The sequence below is a fragment of the Vicugna pacos genome, unplaced genomic scaffold, assembly GCF_048564905.1.
Source record: "Vicugna pacos unplaced genomic scaffold, VicPac4 scaffold_21, whole genome shotgun sequence".
Taxonomy (NCBI): Eukaryota; Metazoa; Chordata; class Mammalia; order Artiodactyla; family Camelidae; genus Vicugna; species Vicugna pacos.
The window spans coordinates 7,823,910-7,842,164 of NW_027328742.1; the positions used below are offsets into that span (position 1 = coordinate 7,823,910).

Consider the following 18,255-nt stretch of genomic DNA (forward strand, 5'->3'; position numbering starts at 1 on the left):
TTTCCAAACTGTAAAGGTACTCCAATCACTTGACCGGTACGGGAACCAGAGGCTGGTCAGCCTTTTCTGTAAAAGCCAGAGAGTAAATATTTTCAGTTTTGCAGATCATTTTGTTGTAACCATGCAGGTCTGCAATAAGAAAGCGAAGAGCACTGGGAGACAGGAAACAAATGGGCATGCCCACACCCTCCCTTCCACTCAGGGCAGCTTCTCTGTGGTGGGGAGCTTTGCCACAATAACTTGTTTCTTTGTTTCCATTGGTTTCTTTGTTTCCACTTTACTGCTCAATCTCAGAATTTCAAGTGAGCCTGGTCCTTCAGCATCCATGCAGAGAGAAGGCTGAGCGGGGTTGGGGACCCCACCTGACAGAGAAGAGAGATGGCTTGTCACCATGCCATGAGACAATCACACCTTCCGGGGTGAAAGGGAACTAAGATAAGGGAGGGGCACAGCAGTGGGACTCCTGGGTCACCTGCCAGGCTTGCTCTTCTGCCACGGCCACCCTGGGTGCCTGGGTGGTGTTGGAACTCAGCTACAGTGATTAAGCTGAGGGGACTCAGGATAAAGGACCCTCCATCTCCACACCGGGTTCCAAGCTCAGCCCTTCTAAGTCTACCCTCTGAGTTTCTGGAACTCACCTGGAAGAATACATGATCAGGCCAGATCCAGAGCCGAAGCCACACACGACAGGTGTCACTTGGGTTTGTAACCCCTTGCACAGTGGTCGGGGTCTCCTTGCAAATCTGCAGAAATCCCTGTTCTGCCTCATTCCTGGGAGAAACCCCACATCTCCTCCTACTCTGTCTGTTCTTCTCTTGAGGCTATTGTCCTGGAGGTATGCAGAGTCCTTGAACCTGGCCTTCCAAACGTACATAAGCAGCCTATTCAATGAAACAAATTATGCAGTTTTTCACCTTTGCCTGTATTTTGATTCCAGAAAGGCTGCGGGACTCTTTCTCACTGTCTCCTGTGCCCCCACCACTTGGTGGCCCTCTCCTCATGGAAACACGATTTCCCACAACTGCACCCTGCCTCCCAGCTTGTCAGAGGGGAGTGACCCACAAAGACACAGGTGTTTGTGAGGATCCTGTCCCCAAGCAGAAAGCCTACTCCTGGAGCCACGGATAGGGTTCTGGCTTCCTGAGCGGCTCAGCTCTAACTGAAAGCCTAAACTGGGGTTCCTGAACATTGCTGAATGACTTTCTAAGTCACCTTGGCTGGAGGGGCCTGATTTTTCGTTCTAGAAATGGATGTAGCGTAGCCTCCATTTTCAGGGCTGACATTCATGATGGATCTAGTTCCCCCAACTGCACCCCAGGAAGGAGAGGCCCTTCCATCCCACTGGTTAGAAACCCATCCCAGGGGAGTTCCGAAGCACCACATCGCTGTCAGGTCCAGCATCCCTGCACATTGGCCCCTGCCCCTGAATGAGCCCCTTCTCTGGGCCTGCCCTGCCCTGACATGACCACACCACAGGTGGTGCTGGGGAAGGCAGGGAGTGCAGTGAGGGGTGGGGGGAGCAGAGCCCCTTGCTCTGGAGTGAGGGTTCTTGGGGAGACCACAGAGCAAGGCACACACCACCCCCACCCTATACCCCAAACTCTTAGCCCCGCCAGCACAGGGGCCGCTCTGCACCCTCTCACCATGGCTCTCCTCTGGGACTTCACCCAACCCGGCATCTGACTCCCCAGACCTACCTCCCCTCTTATGACAGATCCCGTAATCTTGGAAACTGCCTAGAAGCGCTTATTCAAGGCCGGAGCGGCCCTGGCGGATCTGCATTTCAGGTGCCCTACCTGGCCATCCGTGCGTGCCTGGGCTCAGTCCTCTACCTTGCCCACCGGTAGCCTGAGTCCACGTCCAGTGCAAGCGGAGGCCTCGGAGCCCAGGCTGATCCCCACACATGGGCAGGTGAGGGTGCCCCCGCCCCGCTGCCCCACTGCCCCTCTGCCCCATTGCCCCGCTGCCTCGCTGCCCCTCTGCCCAGCCCACTGATGGCAGCACCGCCCCAGCCTCCGGCCGGCGCCACCTGTAGGTCAGGACTTCCGCGCGGCCCCGCCCTCCCCGGCCCCGCCCAGCTATCCCATAAGCCTCCCCCTACCCAAGTCCTGGCCGCGCCCTGGCTCCCATTGGCTCCGCAAGTTCTGCCCTCCCACATCTAGACTCGGGAGGACGCACGACGCAAGCGCTAGGGGAGGGCCCTGCGGCGTTGCCATGGTTACAGGCGCCGCGCGCCGCGCGGGCCGGCGTGCGCTTCTGGGGTGGCGAGCGGGCTCCGGAAGTGTGTAGATGCCAGGGACCAGGCGATGCTTGCTGCTGGGGATGATGGCTTGCTTGGCCGGGCGACTAGTTCTGGCCTGGTCAGTAGGCGGCCGACATCCTGTCTGGGGCGGCATCCCACAGATGGTAAACGTACGTCCGCGCCTTTGGCGGGGCCGGTGGACATGAACCGGGGTGGGATCGGGGTTGGGGTGGTGGCCAGGGAGGGCTGTGGTGCCGGGGAGCGTGTTGGGGTGAGGCGGGGCAGGGCTTGGGCACAGCCTCAAGCTTTCCTCCCCCTCAGGCCCTGGGGCTGGGGCCGCGAGTCTGGGTCGCCATAGGTGGCCGCGGCCTCCCAGAACCCCCCGGGAAAGGCAGGCGGAGGACCCATCTTATATGAAGCGAGGCCTTACCCGGGTTTTGAAGAGCCCCAGAATCAGATGTTGGAATGGGGTGGTTTATCAGCCTTGTTTATCTGCAGGGAAATTTCAGTTCCATCCAGATATTGGTTCCTTCAGTCAACCTCAGGAATAAGACAAGGGTCAGTGCCAATAAGAAGTTGTCTAGGGCTTGACTCAAAATAAACTATGCGGGGTGTTGGGGTGGTAGATGGGACCCTTTCTCTTGAAGTTAGCAGTCTTCTGGGATTAGAGGCACCGGCTGAGGGTTACATCCTCATTTGCAGTAATGGAGGTTTTGAGAGACACAGAGAATGGAGGGGTGTGGAGGCCGTAACTCATTACAGAACCCTTGCCTGGCTCTAGTGCAGAAGAGTCTCGCCTAGGATAGGGCAGCAGTTATCAAAGTGTATCCACGGCCACTGAGGTGCAAGACCATTTTCATAGAAACGCCAGGATGTCACCTGCCTTTTGCACACTGTTGCTCTCCCGAGTTCCTGTGGAGTTTTCCAGGGAAAACCTGGCCGGTGATATCACAAAACAGGGAATGCAGAGGCAGATAGGAGAATTCAGCTCTCACCAGTCCATAAGAGATTTGCAGAAATTAAAATCACTGCTATTCTTCTCACTAATGATTTTTGTTTTGAAAAATAGAATTATATTTTGTTTAAGAATATTAATGGTAACATACAGTAGATTGTTAATGTTTTTAAGTGAATTCATACACTTTTTCTAACGTCTTATTTAACTTCTAACACAGGAAATATTGATAGATTTAACTCACATAAATAACAGCCTTTTGGGGTTCTCAGTAATTGTTAAGAGTGTATAGGGTTCTGTAGAGCAAGAAGTTTGAGAGCCCCTGGAGAACGGGTGCTCAGGTACTAGTCAGGTGCTTAGTGGTGTTAGACAGACGCCAAGATGTCTTCCGCAACTGTTCCGGAATTGAAGTAATTGGCGACATGGAGATGTGTGGGCAGTGCCTCCACTTTACAAACCAGAAGCTGCTGAATATGTCTGGAGTCTAGGCCATGGGCTGTGCAGGGATTCCCGTTTTATCTGTTCTATCTAAGCCGAGATTCCTGTGCAGAGGCCTGACCCTGAAGATCCGCTCTCCTTTGCTCCCTACCAGGTACATTCTGTGTGACTTGATCCCTCCAGAGGGCATCAGCCTCAGTAGGAACGTCTGCATCCACATTGCCTTCCTCCTGAAGACCCTGCTGAAGATGGAGGAGTTGCTACTGGTGCTATCCCCTTGGGGCCACCTCTACCACTGGCAGAGCCCCGACATCAACCAGGTCTGGATTCCCTGGTCCGACTCCTTTGACCTCCTAAGTCTCAACAGAAACATCCCTGACATTGAGTACGAGAAGTTTATTGCTGGTGAGGTGGTGGTCATTTAACTGGGGCCAGGTGGTCGTTGTTCTGGTTCTGATCTGAACATCGGCCATATTACTTTGGGCTTTTCATTCTGCTTAGGGGCCCTGCTCATGTTTCCCACACTGCAGGTGAATTTGATTTTTCCATAGTATTTTCGGGAAATCAATTTGAAGTGTATGAGCTCTATGTCCCCTCACCCCTGTAAACCCTGGCCTCCTGGTGAGATGGAGCGGTGACAAGGAGGCCACTGCCATAGAGGCCTTGTCCCAGAAGGACTCGCTCCCTGTGCACTCAGGGCTGTTATTATCTGTAGGAAAACATGATGTGTGTGTAGCATGGGCCACGTGCTGGGGAAGATATGTAACTGCTCATCCAGTATAATTTGGTCCTGCTCAAGCTACTCATTTTAAGTTTTCTAAGAAGGAAGAGTTCAAGATTTTCTTTGAATAAAGGTATTTAGAGCTTATCAATTTTTTTTAAATTGAAATGTGGTTGATTTACAATGTTTTGTTAGTTTCAGATATAAAGCTCTTTTGTTAGTTTCAGGTATACAGCATAGTGATTCAGTTGTACATACACATAGCCTATTTTTTTCACGTTCTTTTCCATTATAGGTTGCAAGATACTGAATATTGTTCCCTGTGTTCTACAGTGAATCCTTGTCGTTTGTCTCTTTTACATATACTAATTTGTATCTGTCGATCCCAAATACCTAAGTTTGGTTTATAAGTCTGTGAGTCTGTTTTTGTTTTATAAATAATTTCATTTGTATCATTTTTTTAAAATTCCACATATAAATGATATCATATGATACTTGTCTTTGTCTGACATATTTCGCTTAATGAGATAATCTCCAGTTCCATCCAAGTTGCTGTAAATGGCCTTATTTCCTTCTTTGTTATGACTGAGTAATATTCTGTTATATCTAAATACCACGTCTTTATCCAGTCATCTGTCAGTGGACTTTTAGGTTGCTTCTATGTGTTGGCCATTGTAAACAGTGCTCCTATGAACATTGGGGTGCAGGTATCTTTTGGAATTAAGGTTCCCTCTGGATATATGCCCAGGAGTGGGATTGCTGGATTAGATGATAAGTTTTTGTTTGTTTGTTTGTTTTTGTATTTTGAGGAATCTCCATACTGTTTTCCACAGTGGCTGCACCAAACTATATACCCACCAACACTGTAGGAGAGTTTCCTTTTCTCCACAGCCTCTCTGGCATTTATGGTTTGTGGTCTTTTGAATGATGGCCATTCTGACTGGTGTGAGATGATAACATTGTAGTTTTGAGCTGCATTTCTCTGATAATTGAGCAATATTGAGCATTTTTTATATGCCTATTGGCCATTTGTGTGTCTTCATTGGAGAATTGCTTGTTTAGTTGTTCTGTCCATTTTTGGATTTGGTTGTTTATTTTTTTCTTATTAAGTTGTATGAACTATTTATATAGTCTAGAAATTAAGCCATGGTCAGTCTCATCTTTTGCAAATATTTTCTCCCATTCCATAGGTTGTCTTTTTGTTTTACTTATGGTTTCTATTGCTGTGCAAAAGTTTATAAGTTTAATTAGGTCTCATTTATTTATTTTGGCTTTTATTTCTGTTGCTTGGGTTGCTTTGATTGCCCTAGGAAAACATTGCTGAGATGCATGTCAAATAATGTTTTGCCTATGTTTTCTTGTTAGAAGTTTATAGTGTCTTGTCTAATATTTAAGACTTTAAGCCATTTTGAGTTTGTTTCTTTTTGGTTTTTTTGCAACTCTATTGTATGCTTTTGATTTGTGGTTACCTTTTTCTTCAAATATATCAACCCATTACTATATCTATTTCCTTTAGACTGATAATCACGAAGGCTCCAACACATCCTAAGAATAACGACGAAAAAAAAAAGGAAAAAAATCTATATTTCCTTGCTCCCCTCTCCAATTCCCACATTTTTTTATTTTGATGTCCTTTTTCATTTTTACATCTTTATGTTTATTCTCTTGTAACTCGTTATTGCATTTCCAACTATGGTTTTCCTGTTTCTATAGCGTCCTGCTTCCTTTCTGTTTAGAATAGAACTTTTAATGTCTCTGTTAGGTTCAATATTGCTGAGTTATCTCACCTCCCCCCCCCAGGCTTCTGAATACTCAGTCCAGGAAAGCTAAACCATTCTAGCCTTCATCGGTTCTGGGAAAGCAATCTTCAGAGTGGGAAAAAACATTGAAAAATAATATTCTGTGAGTTGCTTTCTACCCTTGCCCAGAGATGAGAAACATCTGAAGGTGGAGGAAAAAAGTTTTAGGTGGGAACACAAAGTCTTTTCTCCTTTTGCTTCTGAAGAAATGATTGCTTTTGTAATTAGTGATGATGCCCTTTAAAATGGTGAGATCGAGATTCCACAGCTTCAGCGCCTGTGAATAACCAGCTGGGAGAAAGCTCTCTAGGGCTCCTGCTGTGGGAAAGGCAGCCCCACTGAGCACTTGTTGTTCTCTATTCTTCCTGCGTCCACACGGGTTCACAAGCCACCGTGCAGGACAATGCAGTTACCCAAGGTGGATGACGGGGAGACCCCTGCTGTGTGGCGAGCCACAGGAGCCCACAGTTGAAGGACAAACTGTAGAGTAGTGAGGCGGACATAGGAACAGAGGATGGTTGAGACCCAGGATAGTGTCCTGGAGTCCAGCAGCCAAGGTTGGTGGGGCAGATGGGGCCCTGGGTCATGGGCAGTCCTTGAGGGATCTGAAGCAAAGATAGGAACCAAGAGACTGGATTCGCGTGGGGATATGGTGCCCCTTGGAGGCTGCGGGGCAGCTCAGCGAGCCCAGGGGGAGCGGGCACTTCCCCAAAGCTGGGTTGACAGGTCACAACCAACTCACTGGGGACCGAGAGGCACTGAGTCATTTTTAAATTTTTGTCCCTCTTCCTGGAAAAGAAACTGCTGCCTGTTAAATAGCCTGGGTCATTAGTGAGAATTAAAGACATGAAGCAAGATTGCCTCAAAAGTCATCCATTGTGTAGTTGTTAATAAGGGTCAAATGCAAACTTGAATACATGAAATGAAACATTCATCAGAGGATTTTAAAATCCTTTAAAATAAAAATTCTTGCTGCCTTTGTTCTTCATTTCACGGTTCACTTGGTGATATTAATAGTAAACAAAGCAACAACAAACCCTTACAGAACTCTGTCCTGCTGTTGCAGGAACGCTGTGTTCATGACAATTCAATGAGTTGGCACCACTATGACTTCCACTTTAAAGGTAAGGACATTCATTAATCACAGTGCTAATAAATGGCAGAGCTGGGATTTGAACCCAAGCTGTCTGGCCCCAGAGGCCCCTCTCAGCCCCTGCAGCTCATCACTTGGCATGCCCAACACAGACCAGCATTTAAGAGCAGCGTTACCTTGGCAAAGGCTGCTTCACCGCTTGGTCTCTGATTCCTCATCTGTAGAATGGGGGTGTGGGCAGTGAACTCTCTGAGCTCAGTGGTCACTTCCTCCAGCTCTGCTATTCTACTGCTTTGAGTTAGTTTGGTAAGTATCCGAGCCCCTACATGGCCCACACATGGGCTGGGACTTTGCTAGGCCCTGAGTTACGGAGAAAAGTAAGATCAGCCTGCTTGTCCGAGGAGCCTGTGTCCCTCCACGGGAAGCAGCTGCGAGGCCCAGGCTCCCTCACTGGCAGTTTGGGACTGGGCAGGAAAGTCTGATAAGAGACGATGGAGGCAGAACCCCTCCGGGAATAGTGGTGGCCACACAGCTCTCAGGAGCGAGAGCCTCTGTCCAGGCTCCTGAGAGGGGGGTCCTCATGAGGACAGTAGTTTCCCCAACCTAAGCCCTCAGGACAAACTTCCAGCCACCCCCGAAGTGTCAGTATAGAGCCAGTCCATCCTCATCACTGTGCCTCTGTGTTCATTTTTCCTGGGGCCTCTCTTCCCCCTACACCCAGAAGACATTTCTCCCTCTCTTCTCTGAGTGTCTGCTCACTTCACCCGTGGTCCCTGCTTCCTGGGTAACCATCTCTGGAGTTGACGCTTTGCCCCCACACAACCCCCTGTTTGATCAGGTGCCTGGATTGACCTCCTTGTGCTCACTTTCCAACTTCAGATCATTGCTCCTCCTCTCGGGAGCACATAGAAAACCCAGATCCTTTCCTAGCAGTGCCTGCCACCCTGGCCTCCCTGCTCATCTGCCTCAGTCAGGAGCACCTGGACCACCAGCTCTGTATTCCCTCACCTCCTACCAGCAAGACTTCAAAGTTCATTCTCCCTCCACCACCCAGTATTGGAATTTTAGGGTCTTCTTCTCCGTCAGCCTGAGCCAGCCACCCCACATTCACCCTATCCCCAGGCTCATACCCGGGCTTGTCTCCTTCCAGGGTCAAGCCTCTCTCCTTCAAGTGCCCACCTCTAGCCGACCAGCTGCTTCTCCACCTGCCACCCTGGCCCTCTTTCACCCTCACTGGGGCATCAAGCACTGACTCCTCTGCTTTCCTGCCTGTCCACGTTCCTCTTTCTTCCACTTCCCCACCTTCCAGCTCTGCATCCACAGTCAGCACTCTCTTTATGACAAACAAAACCCCCTTGACCCTTGATCTTTCCAGTTCCTCACCAGGACGACTTCCATCTCGGTTCACCCAGCTCTATTTGTTCTGAGCCTGCAGGCAGCAGGCTCTCCCAGCACAGATTTCTAAGACTACAAATCAATGCCCAACATGTAGCCACTGCCAAACAATCCTCCAGGATTTCTCTAGTGAGCACATTTCCCCACTTATCACTCAGTTGTGTCAACATTCTCTGCTCTCTGCACACCTCTAAGCTTTCCTCTGTCTCTTCCCTGACTCCCAGCAGATGGCCTTGCCTCCTGCTTCAGAGAGAATGACATGTTACTGGAAAGGAACTCACTCACCTGCAGCAAATCTGCTCACCTCACCTTTTATCTGTCCCTCTCCCACCTGGACTCTAGCTGTAGTTGTTCTTAATTTAGTGAGTTTAGTTGACATATATATATATATATATACACAGTTAAAAGCATAGCACACAATAGGCTACCTTCTAGGGCTTACTTTTTCAATTTAACATAGAGTGTATGATTCATCCAATTAGTTGCATGTACCTGCAGTTCATTTGTTTTAACTGATCTTAAATATTGTGTGTATGAAAATAACACCAGAGAAGGGTAAGCCAGGATTCAGGATGCTGGTTACTTTATGTGAGAAGAGGCCAAGGGCAGGATAGGGAAAAAGGACACAGTATGTCAATGTCAATATTCCTGTTATGATGCTAGGTGATATGTTCATAACTGTGTCTTATAATATTAATTTTAATACGTAAATACTTCTGACAGGCACCTAAGATGAGAATGTGTCATGAACCGAGACATACAATGGGTAAAATTACATCATTATTGTTATGTAATCTTGTTATATTATATGTTAATCATAATCTTACATTATTTGTTATGCGTTATATATTATATAGATGCATAAATTATATATTATGTATATAAACATTACATATGTATTATATATGATCTGCTAATGAACAGAACATAATATGCTAGTATACCTTCTGTTATGTGTTATTTAATAAATAATAACATACTATATCCTGTTATATGACATGGCACATAATCTCTAATAAAGTAAGAAATCTATCAATTATATTGTTAATTAGTAAAATTTAAAAAAAAATAGCCCGCAACTTTTAACGCCGACACCGCTCCAGCTCTCACTGTCTTTTCTCTTCCCTTTTATGGTAGAGGTCTTCACAGTGCTATCCGTTCCCCCTTTCATCTCCTTATCCTGAACTTTCCTCCTCCTCCCTTCCCATGCTGCCTTCTGCCCCGGGGTCCCTCTAGTCACCAGCGGCCTCTGGGGCACTGATTTCCGGGCAAGGTCTCAGGCCCCAGCTCACCTGCCTGTACGCCGCCTCTGCCACCGCTGGTGGGGGCGGGGTGGGGGCAGAGTGCACCTGTTGTCCTGGAAGAGAACACAGCAGACTCCATGACCAGCAGCAGGTGTGGCCGTGACCTGCAGGACTTGGGGGAGAGCCAGACTGTCTGCATCCAGACCGGGGGCACTTGGAGTGTGAAGAAACCCAGTCCTCAGTGCCCCTGAAGTGAGGAAAACACCCTCAGGTGAGTTAAAGTGCTTATGACCTAGGTCTGTTGGCTGGAAAGGACAAACGGGCCCCTAAGTGGAGGGTAGTTGATGTTCCAGGCCCCACGAAAGCCCTAAGGGCTGGCTGCGAACCAGGCTGGACGCTCCACTGGACCCAGTGCACCCTCGGGGGTGGGGCCTTCGGGAACAAGCAGAAAGCCCTCGGTCTCTGGGGGGAACGCGGCAGTGTAGGAGCATCCCTGCAGCGAGTCAAGTGACGTCAGGGCCTGTGGGATCTGTTTTCATGGCCACATCGAGCCTCAGCAGAAGCCACAGCAGGAGTGGATTCCTGTCTCTCCAGCTGTCATCCTCGTGTCTGAGTGCCAGGCTTCAGACCCGATTCCCTGGGGCGCTAGGACAGTTATAGACAGAGGCGGCTCTGGGAGGCCTCTAGAGGGCGATACTGGCCTTCCTGCCGACACGATTACACGAAGATCAAACAATCCATCGATGGGAAGAAAATAAGAACCATGGTCACATCTGGATCCCAAGCTTAGACGTGGTGCATGGGTGACAATTATCAACAATCCAGCGAGGTTCTGGCCAGAGTTAGAGGCCAGGGCAGCAAGCCGGGAGTGACACTGAGGAGCATCATTGTGCAGAGGCTGGGCTGGGGGTCTGCAGGCTCCTCCCAGGTGAAGCCTCAGTGTTTGGGAGGTGGCTAACATGCCTCCTTCGTGTCACCAGCAAGTGATGCCACCTGCGGAAAATCAGCTGTAATCCTGAGATGGGTCAGCCCTGGGTGATGTGATACAAGCTCCTACAAGAGGGGGCGCCAGATGGACAGTGAACCAACAAACAGGCTGAGGAGATTCCCACCTGTGTTTATCGTGCTTTAGTAGCCAAGAATGAGGAGAGAGTTGAATGGCTCACCATGAATATTTTAACAACTTAAGAGGGTTCCATGTCTCACTGCATTTAAGTATCACCTGGAGGAATTCAGGCAGTGTTTAGACCCAGGGGAAGCTAACGGCCTCTCGGTTCTTCATCAACCTGCAAACCCACCAGCCCTCTATGGCCAGACCTTGGCAAGTGCCTTCCCTTGTTATAATAAAACCCTTCGCACGCACGCCTGTGGTAAGATTTTTTTATTAATGGGAATGAGGATACCTTACATCCTCCTCAGAACTTCCTTATGGCTTCTCGCCTTAGACCCCGGCAAGGGGACCCGCTGCCCTGGGTCCTGCACTGCAGAGGGTCCCCCTGGCCCTGACACTTCATCTGGCCACGCCCTCCATCAGGTGGGGCCAGCAGGGCCAAGGGGACATGGTCATTGGCTCCATCCCGTACTCTAGAATCCCAGGACCCCGAATACCCTGCCTCAGCAGCCCCTTACCCATTTCTAGTGCCTGCACCGTCTCTCCCCGGAGTTCAGATTCCCAGGACTCACAGAGAGGCCAAAGGGCAGCTGTTTGCATGGAGGGTATGCGCAGAACCAGGACGTGAAATCTGAGTGTCCCCCTGTGCACATCCAAGGCCCCTTGTGGCAAGGGATGGACCCAGCATTGGGAAGAAAAGGGTCAGGCTATTGATCAGAGACTGAGAATCACCTCTCCCAGCACACTCACTTTCTTTGCAGGACTCCCCTGAGTCTGGGAATTCTAATTTTGAACCTGGCCTTCCCCCTTAAAATGAATGTATATTTGTAAAGGCAGGACCTTAGAACCACCTGCAATTAAAATGTTCAGATATATAGGATGTGGGCTCCCAGGTATGCTCTGGAACTGCACTTCCAAAGGTCCAGAGCAGTTATGTTGGCTCTGCTGAGACTGTAAGTGGCAAAGACCGTCTCCAGAGAGGAGGGGCTCCTGCTTCACGCTCCGAAGTCAGGTTCTTCTGAGTGGATAAAACGATGGACACTGAGGCCCTCAATTGTAAATTGATTTAGAATAACGCCAAAGGTGTGTATGACGTGTTTGTGCACACATATGCAACTGAAGAATTGTGTGGTACATGACTGTGAGTGTGTGTGTGGCTGTGCGCACGTGCGCCTGGGGATGTTTGTGGTTGTGAGTATGCTATGTTTGTGTGTGCGCCTGAGGACGTGTGTGTTTGTGTGTATGGTATGTGTGTGTGTGGTACATGAGTCTATGTACGTGTGTGTGTAGGGAAGTATGTGGAGCAGAGTCAGCTTGTCTGCACGTGTGTGTGTATGTGCATGCATTAGTTTTAACAGTAGAATCTGTCCTTTAGAATTCTGAAGTAGTAAAATTTGTATGATGTCTTTCGCTGTATAATTCAAAATTAAAAAAATCTTCAGTCACCAGAAGTTTATTCCTCCCCCGATTCTGATTTTTTTCCATATTGGTATGTTTTCATTTTACTGATGAGGAAAATTAGCTTAGAGATGCTAACTGACTCAACCAAGGGCATGGAGCTCGCGCGCCCAGGGCCAGAATGCAGTCCAAACCATGCTGCTTCATAGGCCTGAAGCCCTACACACAATCACTCGTGGCCTCTTGGCGGGGGAACAGATTCTTATGGGCTGTGGCCAGCGTGCAGACTGCCCAAGCCGGAGACTCGGGAAGCCGGGCACAGAGTACCAGATAGCAGACAAGAGTGAAGGGCTGCTCAGAAGTCAGATAGGTTCCTAGGTCTTGGATGAGAAAGGAGGCTTGCTGCTCATCCTTGATCCCTTTGCTGGTGGCCAAAAAGGACCAAGGCCCATGAGAGCACTTTTGGGAGCTGCCTGCCAAAACCTGGGAAAGGACTGCTCAGGACTGGCTCTGCAGTAGGAGCCGAGGAAGGAAATGTCGCCTCTTGGTGAATATTCTTGGTGATGGCAGTAGGAGGCCTCGCAGCCTTGGTATGGGGGTGGCAGGACAGGGTCCTAGCGGATGATCGTTTTCACCTCTCTTATAAATCATTGCTTCATATATTATATCCATTTAGTGGTTTATTTTAGGATGGTAAATATGGTCTCTGTTACTCCATATTAGCTGGATTGACTAATTATTTTATTGTTAATTTTCTCTTCAATGATTTGGAAGCTATATTGCATTTTAATGAAAATTCTCTCTAAATTGTTATAAATCATCTCTAAGTTCATAACTTTATATGTAATTGGACCAGTATTCCTATACCAATATCAAAATTGAAATAATCTAATAGATCCTGTTCCTCAATAATGATAAACTAAGCATATTTTACTCTCTGCTGTTCCAGATTGTGTGTGTGTGCATTTGTGTGTGTGTGTATGTGTCCTCCAGTTACTACTTTTTAGACAGTTGCTTTCAGTTTGTTATATTAACAATGAAAATATAGGTATAAACTTCTTGGATTTCATTGCTCACTACCACTATTTAATACCATGTTTTTCCCACTTTTGAGTTATTTACTTATTGGGATTTTCAAATTAACTGGACACATGATTGGCTAAGTTTTATCGAGCAGTGGAGTTGGAACACTTTCATGTCTATATGCAGCTTTATGTTCTCCTTCTCAACAATTCTCAGCGTGTTGTTGATGGCCCAAACCTTGTTTTAAAGTATGGCATTGTTTTTTATCACCAAAAAAACAAAAAAGGTTTCTTGATTTAAAGTGCTGTCTTTTTATGACTGGCTAGTCTTGTCTTGTGGATAGAGATTTCCTTAACCTTCCTCCTTCTTTTCGCCATAACTCGGATTCATTGAGATGCATCTTTTTACCATTTCTCAGATGGGATTCCGCTTTGACTTCCGCTTTAATACATCACCCCACTCTTTTTCTCCATGCTTATTCCTGAAAAAGTGAGCTCTCTATTGGATTAAAGATGGTTCCCTTCAGAGATGTGTGGCTCCCTGTCCAAAGGTCCAAATGAAGAGAAAAGGAAAGATTCCTGTTTCTGGTGGTTACATTTTGTCAGCTTAGAGGTCTAGTTATCCGTGTGGCTGCGGTGGAATCTGCAATAACTAGGCTCAGAGTTTCCATTTTCTGGCTTTCTAGGGTAGCCGCACGAGCTGGGGTCACGGCGCTGTGGCCGTTGTCAGGATCCCGGGACTGAGGCAGCCCCTCTCCCCCCTTGTTATGTTGATCTTGCAAACTTTGTTCCAGCTATGTGAACCCTGCACCTTGTGGCCAGGATTGCCCCCCCTGTGACGTGTCTCCAGTTCCTCGGCGTCCCTCACTGCTATCAGCTAGCTCCAGTAAGGGTGAGAGCTGGTTTCCACTGCGGTCCTTCCTCCTTCCTCTCCAGGCAGGCCCTCCTTTCCCACTAGTTGTCCCTATACCTTCTCTCCTGCGCTACATAAGCTGAAGGAATTCCTCAGCGTTTCCTGCAGGTAGATGGCGCTGTTCTACGTTTGGACCCCTTCAGTGCTTGCAGTGGAAATTTAGGTGGTGGAAAGGAAGAGCTTGGGGTTTCTCCATAACTAGGGGCTCCCTATCCAGCAGATTCAACTAACTGTGGTTTGAAAATATTCTTGAAAAAACAGAAAGTTTCAAAAAGCAACACTTGAATTTGCCATACACTTACAACTACTTACAGAGCATTCATGTTGTATTAGATACCGTGAGTAATCTAGAGATGATTTAAAGTACACAGGAGATCACAGCAAAAGAGAATGTGACAATGAATGTACGTGTATATTCATGTATAACTGAAAAATTGTGCTCTAAGCTGGAATTTGATGCAACATTTTAAAATGACTATAACTCAATAAAAAAATGTTTGTGTATATATATATAAAGTATATGGGAGTGTGCACATATGTTCCATGCAAGTCCTATGCCATTTTATACAAGAAGCGTCAGCATCCATGGATGCTGATGTCGGGGGAGAGTCCTGGAACCAGTGCCCCATGGTTACCAAGGGATAACTGGAAGCCCAGGCTCCTTATCCCAGCCTGCCATGTCCCCACGTGGTCTGAATCCTACCTGTACCACACTTCCCTTGTCACTCTCCTCCAGCCATGGCAGACTGCCCTCTGATTCTTGAACAGGCCACACTCACTGTGCTTCATGTCTGGCCCCTAGAAATACCCATTTCTTTCTGAGCTTGGCTCTGCTTTCACAAAACGGGCTTCATTGTCACTAGAGAAGACAGTGTGGAATTTCCTTTAAAAACTGAGAACAGACTTAACTCATGATCCAGCCTTCCCACTCCCAGGCATATGTCAGAAGAAAACTCTAATTCAAAAAGCCACATGCACCTCAATGCTCATGGCAGCACTATATATAATAGCCAGGACATGGCAACAACCCAAGTGTCCATCGACAGTTGACTGGATAAAGATGTAGTAGTATATTTGTGCAAAGGAATACTACTCAGCCATTAAAAAGAACAAAATAATGCCATTTGCAGCAACATGGATGGACGTAGAGATAGTCATGCTAAGTAAAGTAAGCCAGAAAAAGAGAAAAATGTCATATGATATCACTTATATTTAGAATCAGGAAAAGAAACAAATGAACTTAAATACAAAAGAGAAACAGACCCACAGACATAGAGAAACAAACTTACGGTTACCAGGGAGAGAAGGGGATGGGAAGGGATAAATATGGGAATTGGAAATGTGTCCCTCTTGGGGAGTTATGGAAATGTTAGCTATCATGATTGTGGTGATGGTTTTCTGGATGTAGACATCTATCAAATTCATCAAATAGTACATGTAAAATATGCGTAATTTACTATATAGGAATCATAACACAATAAAGGTGACAGTTAAAAAAAAAAACAAAGATTGGCGGCATTGTGTCCTACGATTTTATTTGTCTTTAGTGAGTGTGTCTTCACGTTTCTGGTCTGCCATATTTTCTGAACCAGAAGGGCCCTCCTTCCCTTTTCTTTGATAAACTGTCAGTGGGTGGCATTTATTCCCGTGGCTTCAACTTCTCTCTGTCCACTGATTAACTGTCAAATCTTTTCCAGCAAGGACATTTCATTTCAGTCCCAGAAATATACTTATAATTGACAATTAGACATTCCCACTTCATTAGCCCATAAAAATCTCAAGCTCTGTGTGTTTGAATTTACACTCGCTCAGAACTAGGTTTACTTCTTCAAACAATGGCATCACTATCCCATCTGTTTTCAGTGATATACATCCGGGAGTTTTCCTTTACTTTTCTACCCCCTCACCCCCGTCAGTACTACAATTCTATTCTTTAATATCCCCCAACTAAGTCCCTGCTTCTTGCTTCCCACTGCATTAATTCCCACCCCTTGCTAGTCTCCCTAGTGCTGTTCTTTAGAGTGAACAATCCACTTTGCTCAAATTTAATGACTAATCTGTATCACTATCCTCCTTAAACCCCAAAGAATTGCCCGCTGCGTATGTGAGGAAGTCCACGCTCCCTGATTTAACGTCACACCTTCTCATCACCTAGTTGCTGCTTTTTCTCAGCCTCAGCTTCCGTTAGTTCCCCACAGCCTCTAGCCTCACTGACCTTCCTTCCATAAGTGCAAAGTGCTCTTACACATGGCCAGACCTCTGCACGAGACACACAAGCTGCGGAGAATTCCGTCCCAACCACGCACTCTCCTGGTCTAGAGATTTGCTGGAATCCTTCAGATGTCAGTGCAGAAAGCATTTCCTCTCTGACACCTTCCCTACCTTCTAGAACCCAGCCCCAGGCAGTGCAAGAGCCCCTCTGAACATACAATATATATGAAGCCATGTGAGTCTTACCACATTGTTTTGAAAACCTATTTAAATTTGTCTCTTCCACGACACACTGTGATCTCCTTGAGGGATGGGGGGCTGTGTGGTATTTGTCTAGACAGCTAATGTCTGGCACAGACCCCGGGCCATCTGAAGCAGTCTGCTGACTCATCAAAAAGAATTGTTGTCTTTGCGACGTAAGAAAGACTACATGATCTCTGATCTTACACCATCCGGCAAGGGTCAAAATAATTTCACATAGAACTACACAGGCAAAATATGTGTATTCTTTTCCTCTTTGTGAGCCCTAGATCATAGGCATCCTGGGAAGTAGGTGTCACTCTAAGCTGTCTGTCCCCTAGGCTGTCACGTCCAACTTCAACATATTTTTTAGAAGTTGTAGGCATACGTGTATATCACCCCGTCTTAGAGCAAAAGGCGCTTCAGCCTGACCCAGTTTAATGTCCATAAGAAAATCAGAAATCTTCCAAACTGAAGCCTGAGGAAACATTTCCCGTCTCTCCTTCCAGTCTGTCTGCCATCTGCATCCCACATACACACTGCTCACCTGCATCAGACCACCTTCCATCTAGAAACATTTTCGGTGGGACACTTGGATGAGAACTAATTACAGCAGTCATGAGGATGGTCCCATGAACTTAGGCTCTACACAACAAGGATGCTTTGACCCGAGGCCTCAGCCGTGGCCTGCAGGATCTGTTCACGTGTTCTGCCTGCCTTCAATGCAGACGTTGTGCAGAAAATCAAGCCTGCATTTAAAGTCATTGAAGGCCCAAGAAATCCAGAAAAATAGAGTGAGAGTCATCTCCTTGGGAATATTTTTGTAAACCATCCACTAATAGAAAGAAAAGCTTAAAGAGGTTTATTTCAGAGCAGATGATGTCCAACTGCATGTGGGTCAGTTTTGTCATTGTTGCTCGCTAGTTGGCTTTCTGCTGCTTCTAACACGCCGCTGTTTAGAGAAGTGGCCTGAGTCGGCCCTCAGAGCAGAAAGGTGAGCTGGGCCTGGTGACAGCCAAGCTCCTCTGCTGTGCAGTAACCCGCTGAGAAGGAAGGGATGGCCCAGGGCTTCCTCTGACTCTCTCCCTCAGTGATAAACTCTGAAGGGAAAATTGAGTAAAAAATTCTTAATTCAGTATGGTATTGTCAAAGTATAAATATAGTTGTCTTTGGAGGGGAGGGTATAGTTCAAGGGGTAGTATACGTGCTGGGTTCAATTCCCAGTACCTCAACGTAAAAAAATAATAAGAAAAAATTCTTTTTTAAAAAAAGAAAAATACAAAGAAGAAAAGAGATCTCAAACAATCCAACTTTAAAAGGAAAAAACGATTTTATACATATTAATCAGCTCAGTCTTTTGCTAGATTAGGAGTTTGGGATTAACAGGTACACACTACTATGAATAAAATAACCAACTCCCAGGTCCTTAATAACCTAGTTCAACCTGAATCCTTTCTCTTTTTTCCACTAAGC

General features: G+C 47.0%; 1 long non-coding RNA gene across 1 annotated transcript; it reads right to left on the reverse strand.

Annotated features, from left to right (window-relative positions):
* Positions 1-202: 202 nt before the first annotated feature.
* Positions 203-1,947, reverse strand: LOC140694526 (uncharacterized). The gene is made up of 3 exons (XR_012070142.1): positions 1,797-1,947; positions 639-881; positions 203-362 (listed from the first exon to the last, which is right to left on the reverse strand). It is a non-coding gene; the product is annotated as an uncharacterized lncRNA (long non-coding RNA).
* Positions 1,948-18,255: the final 16,308 nt, after the last annotated feature.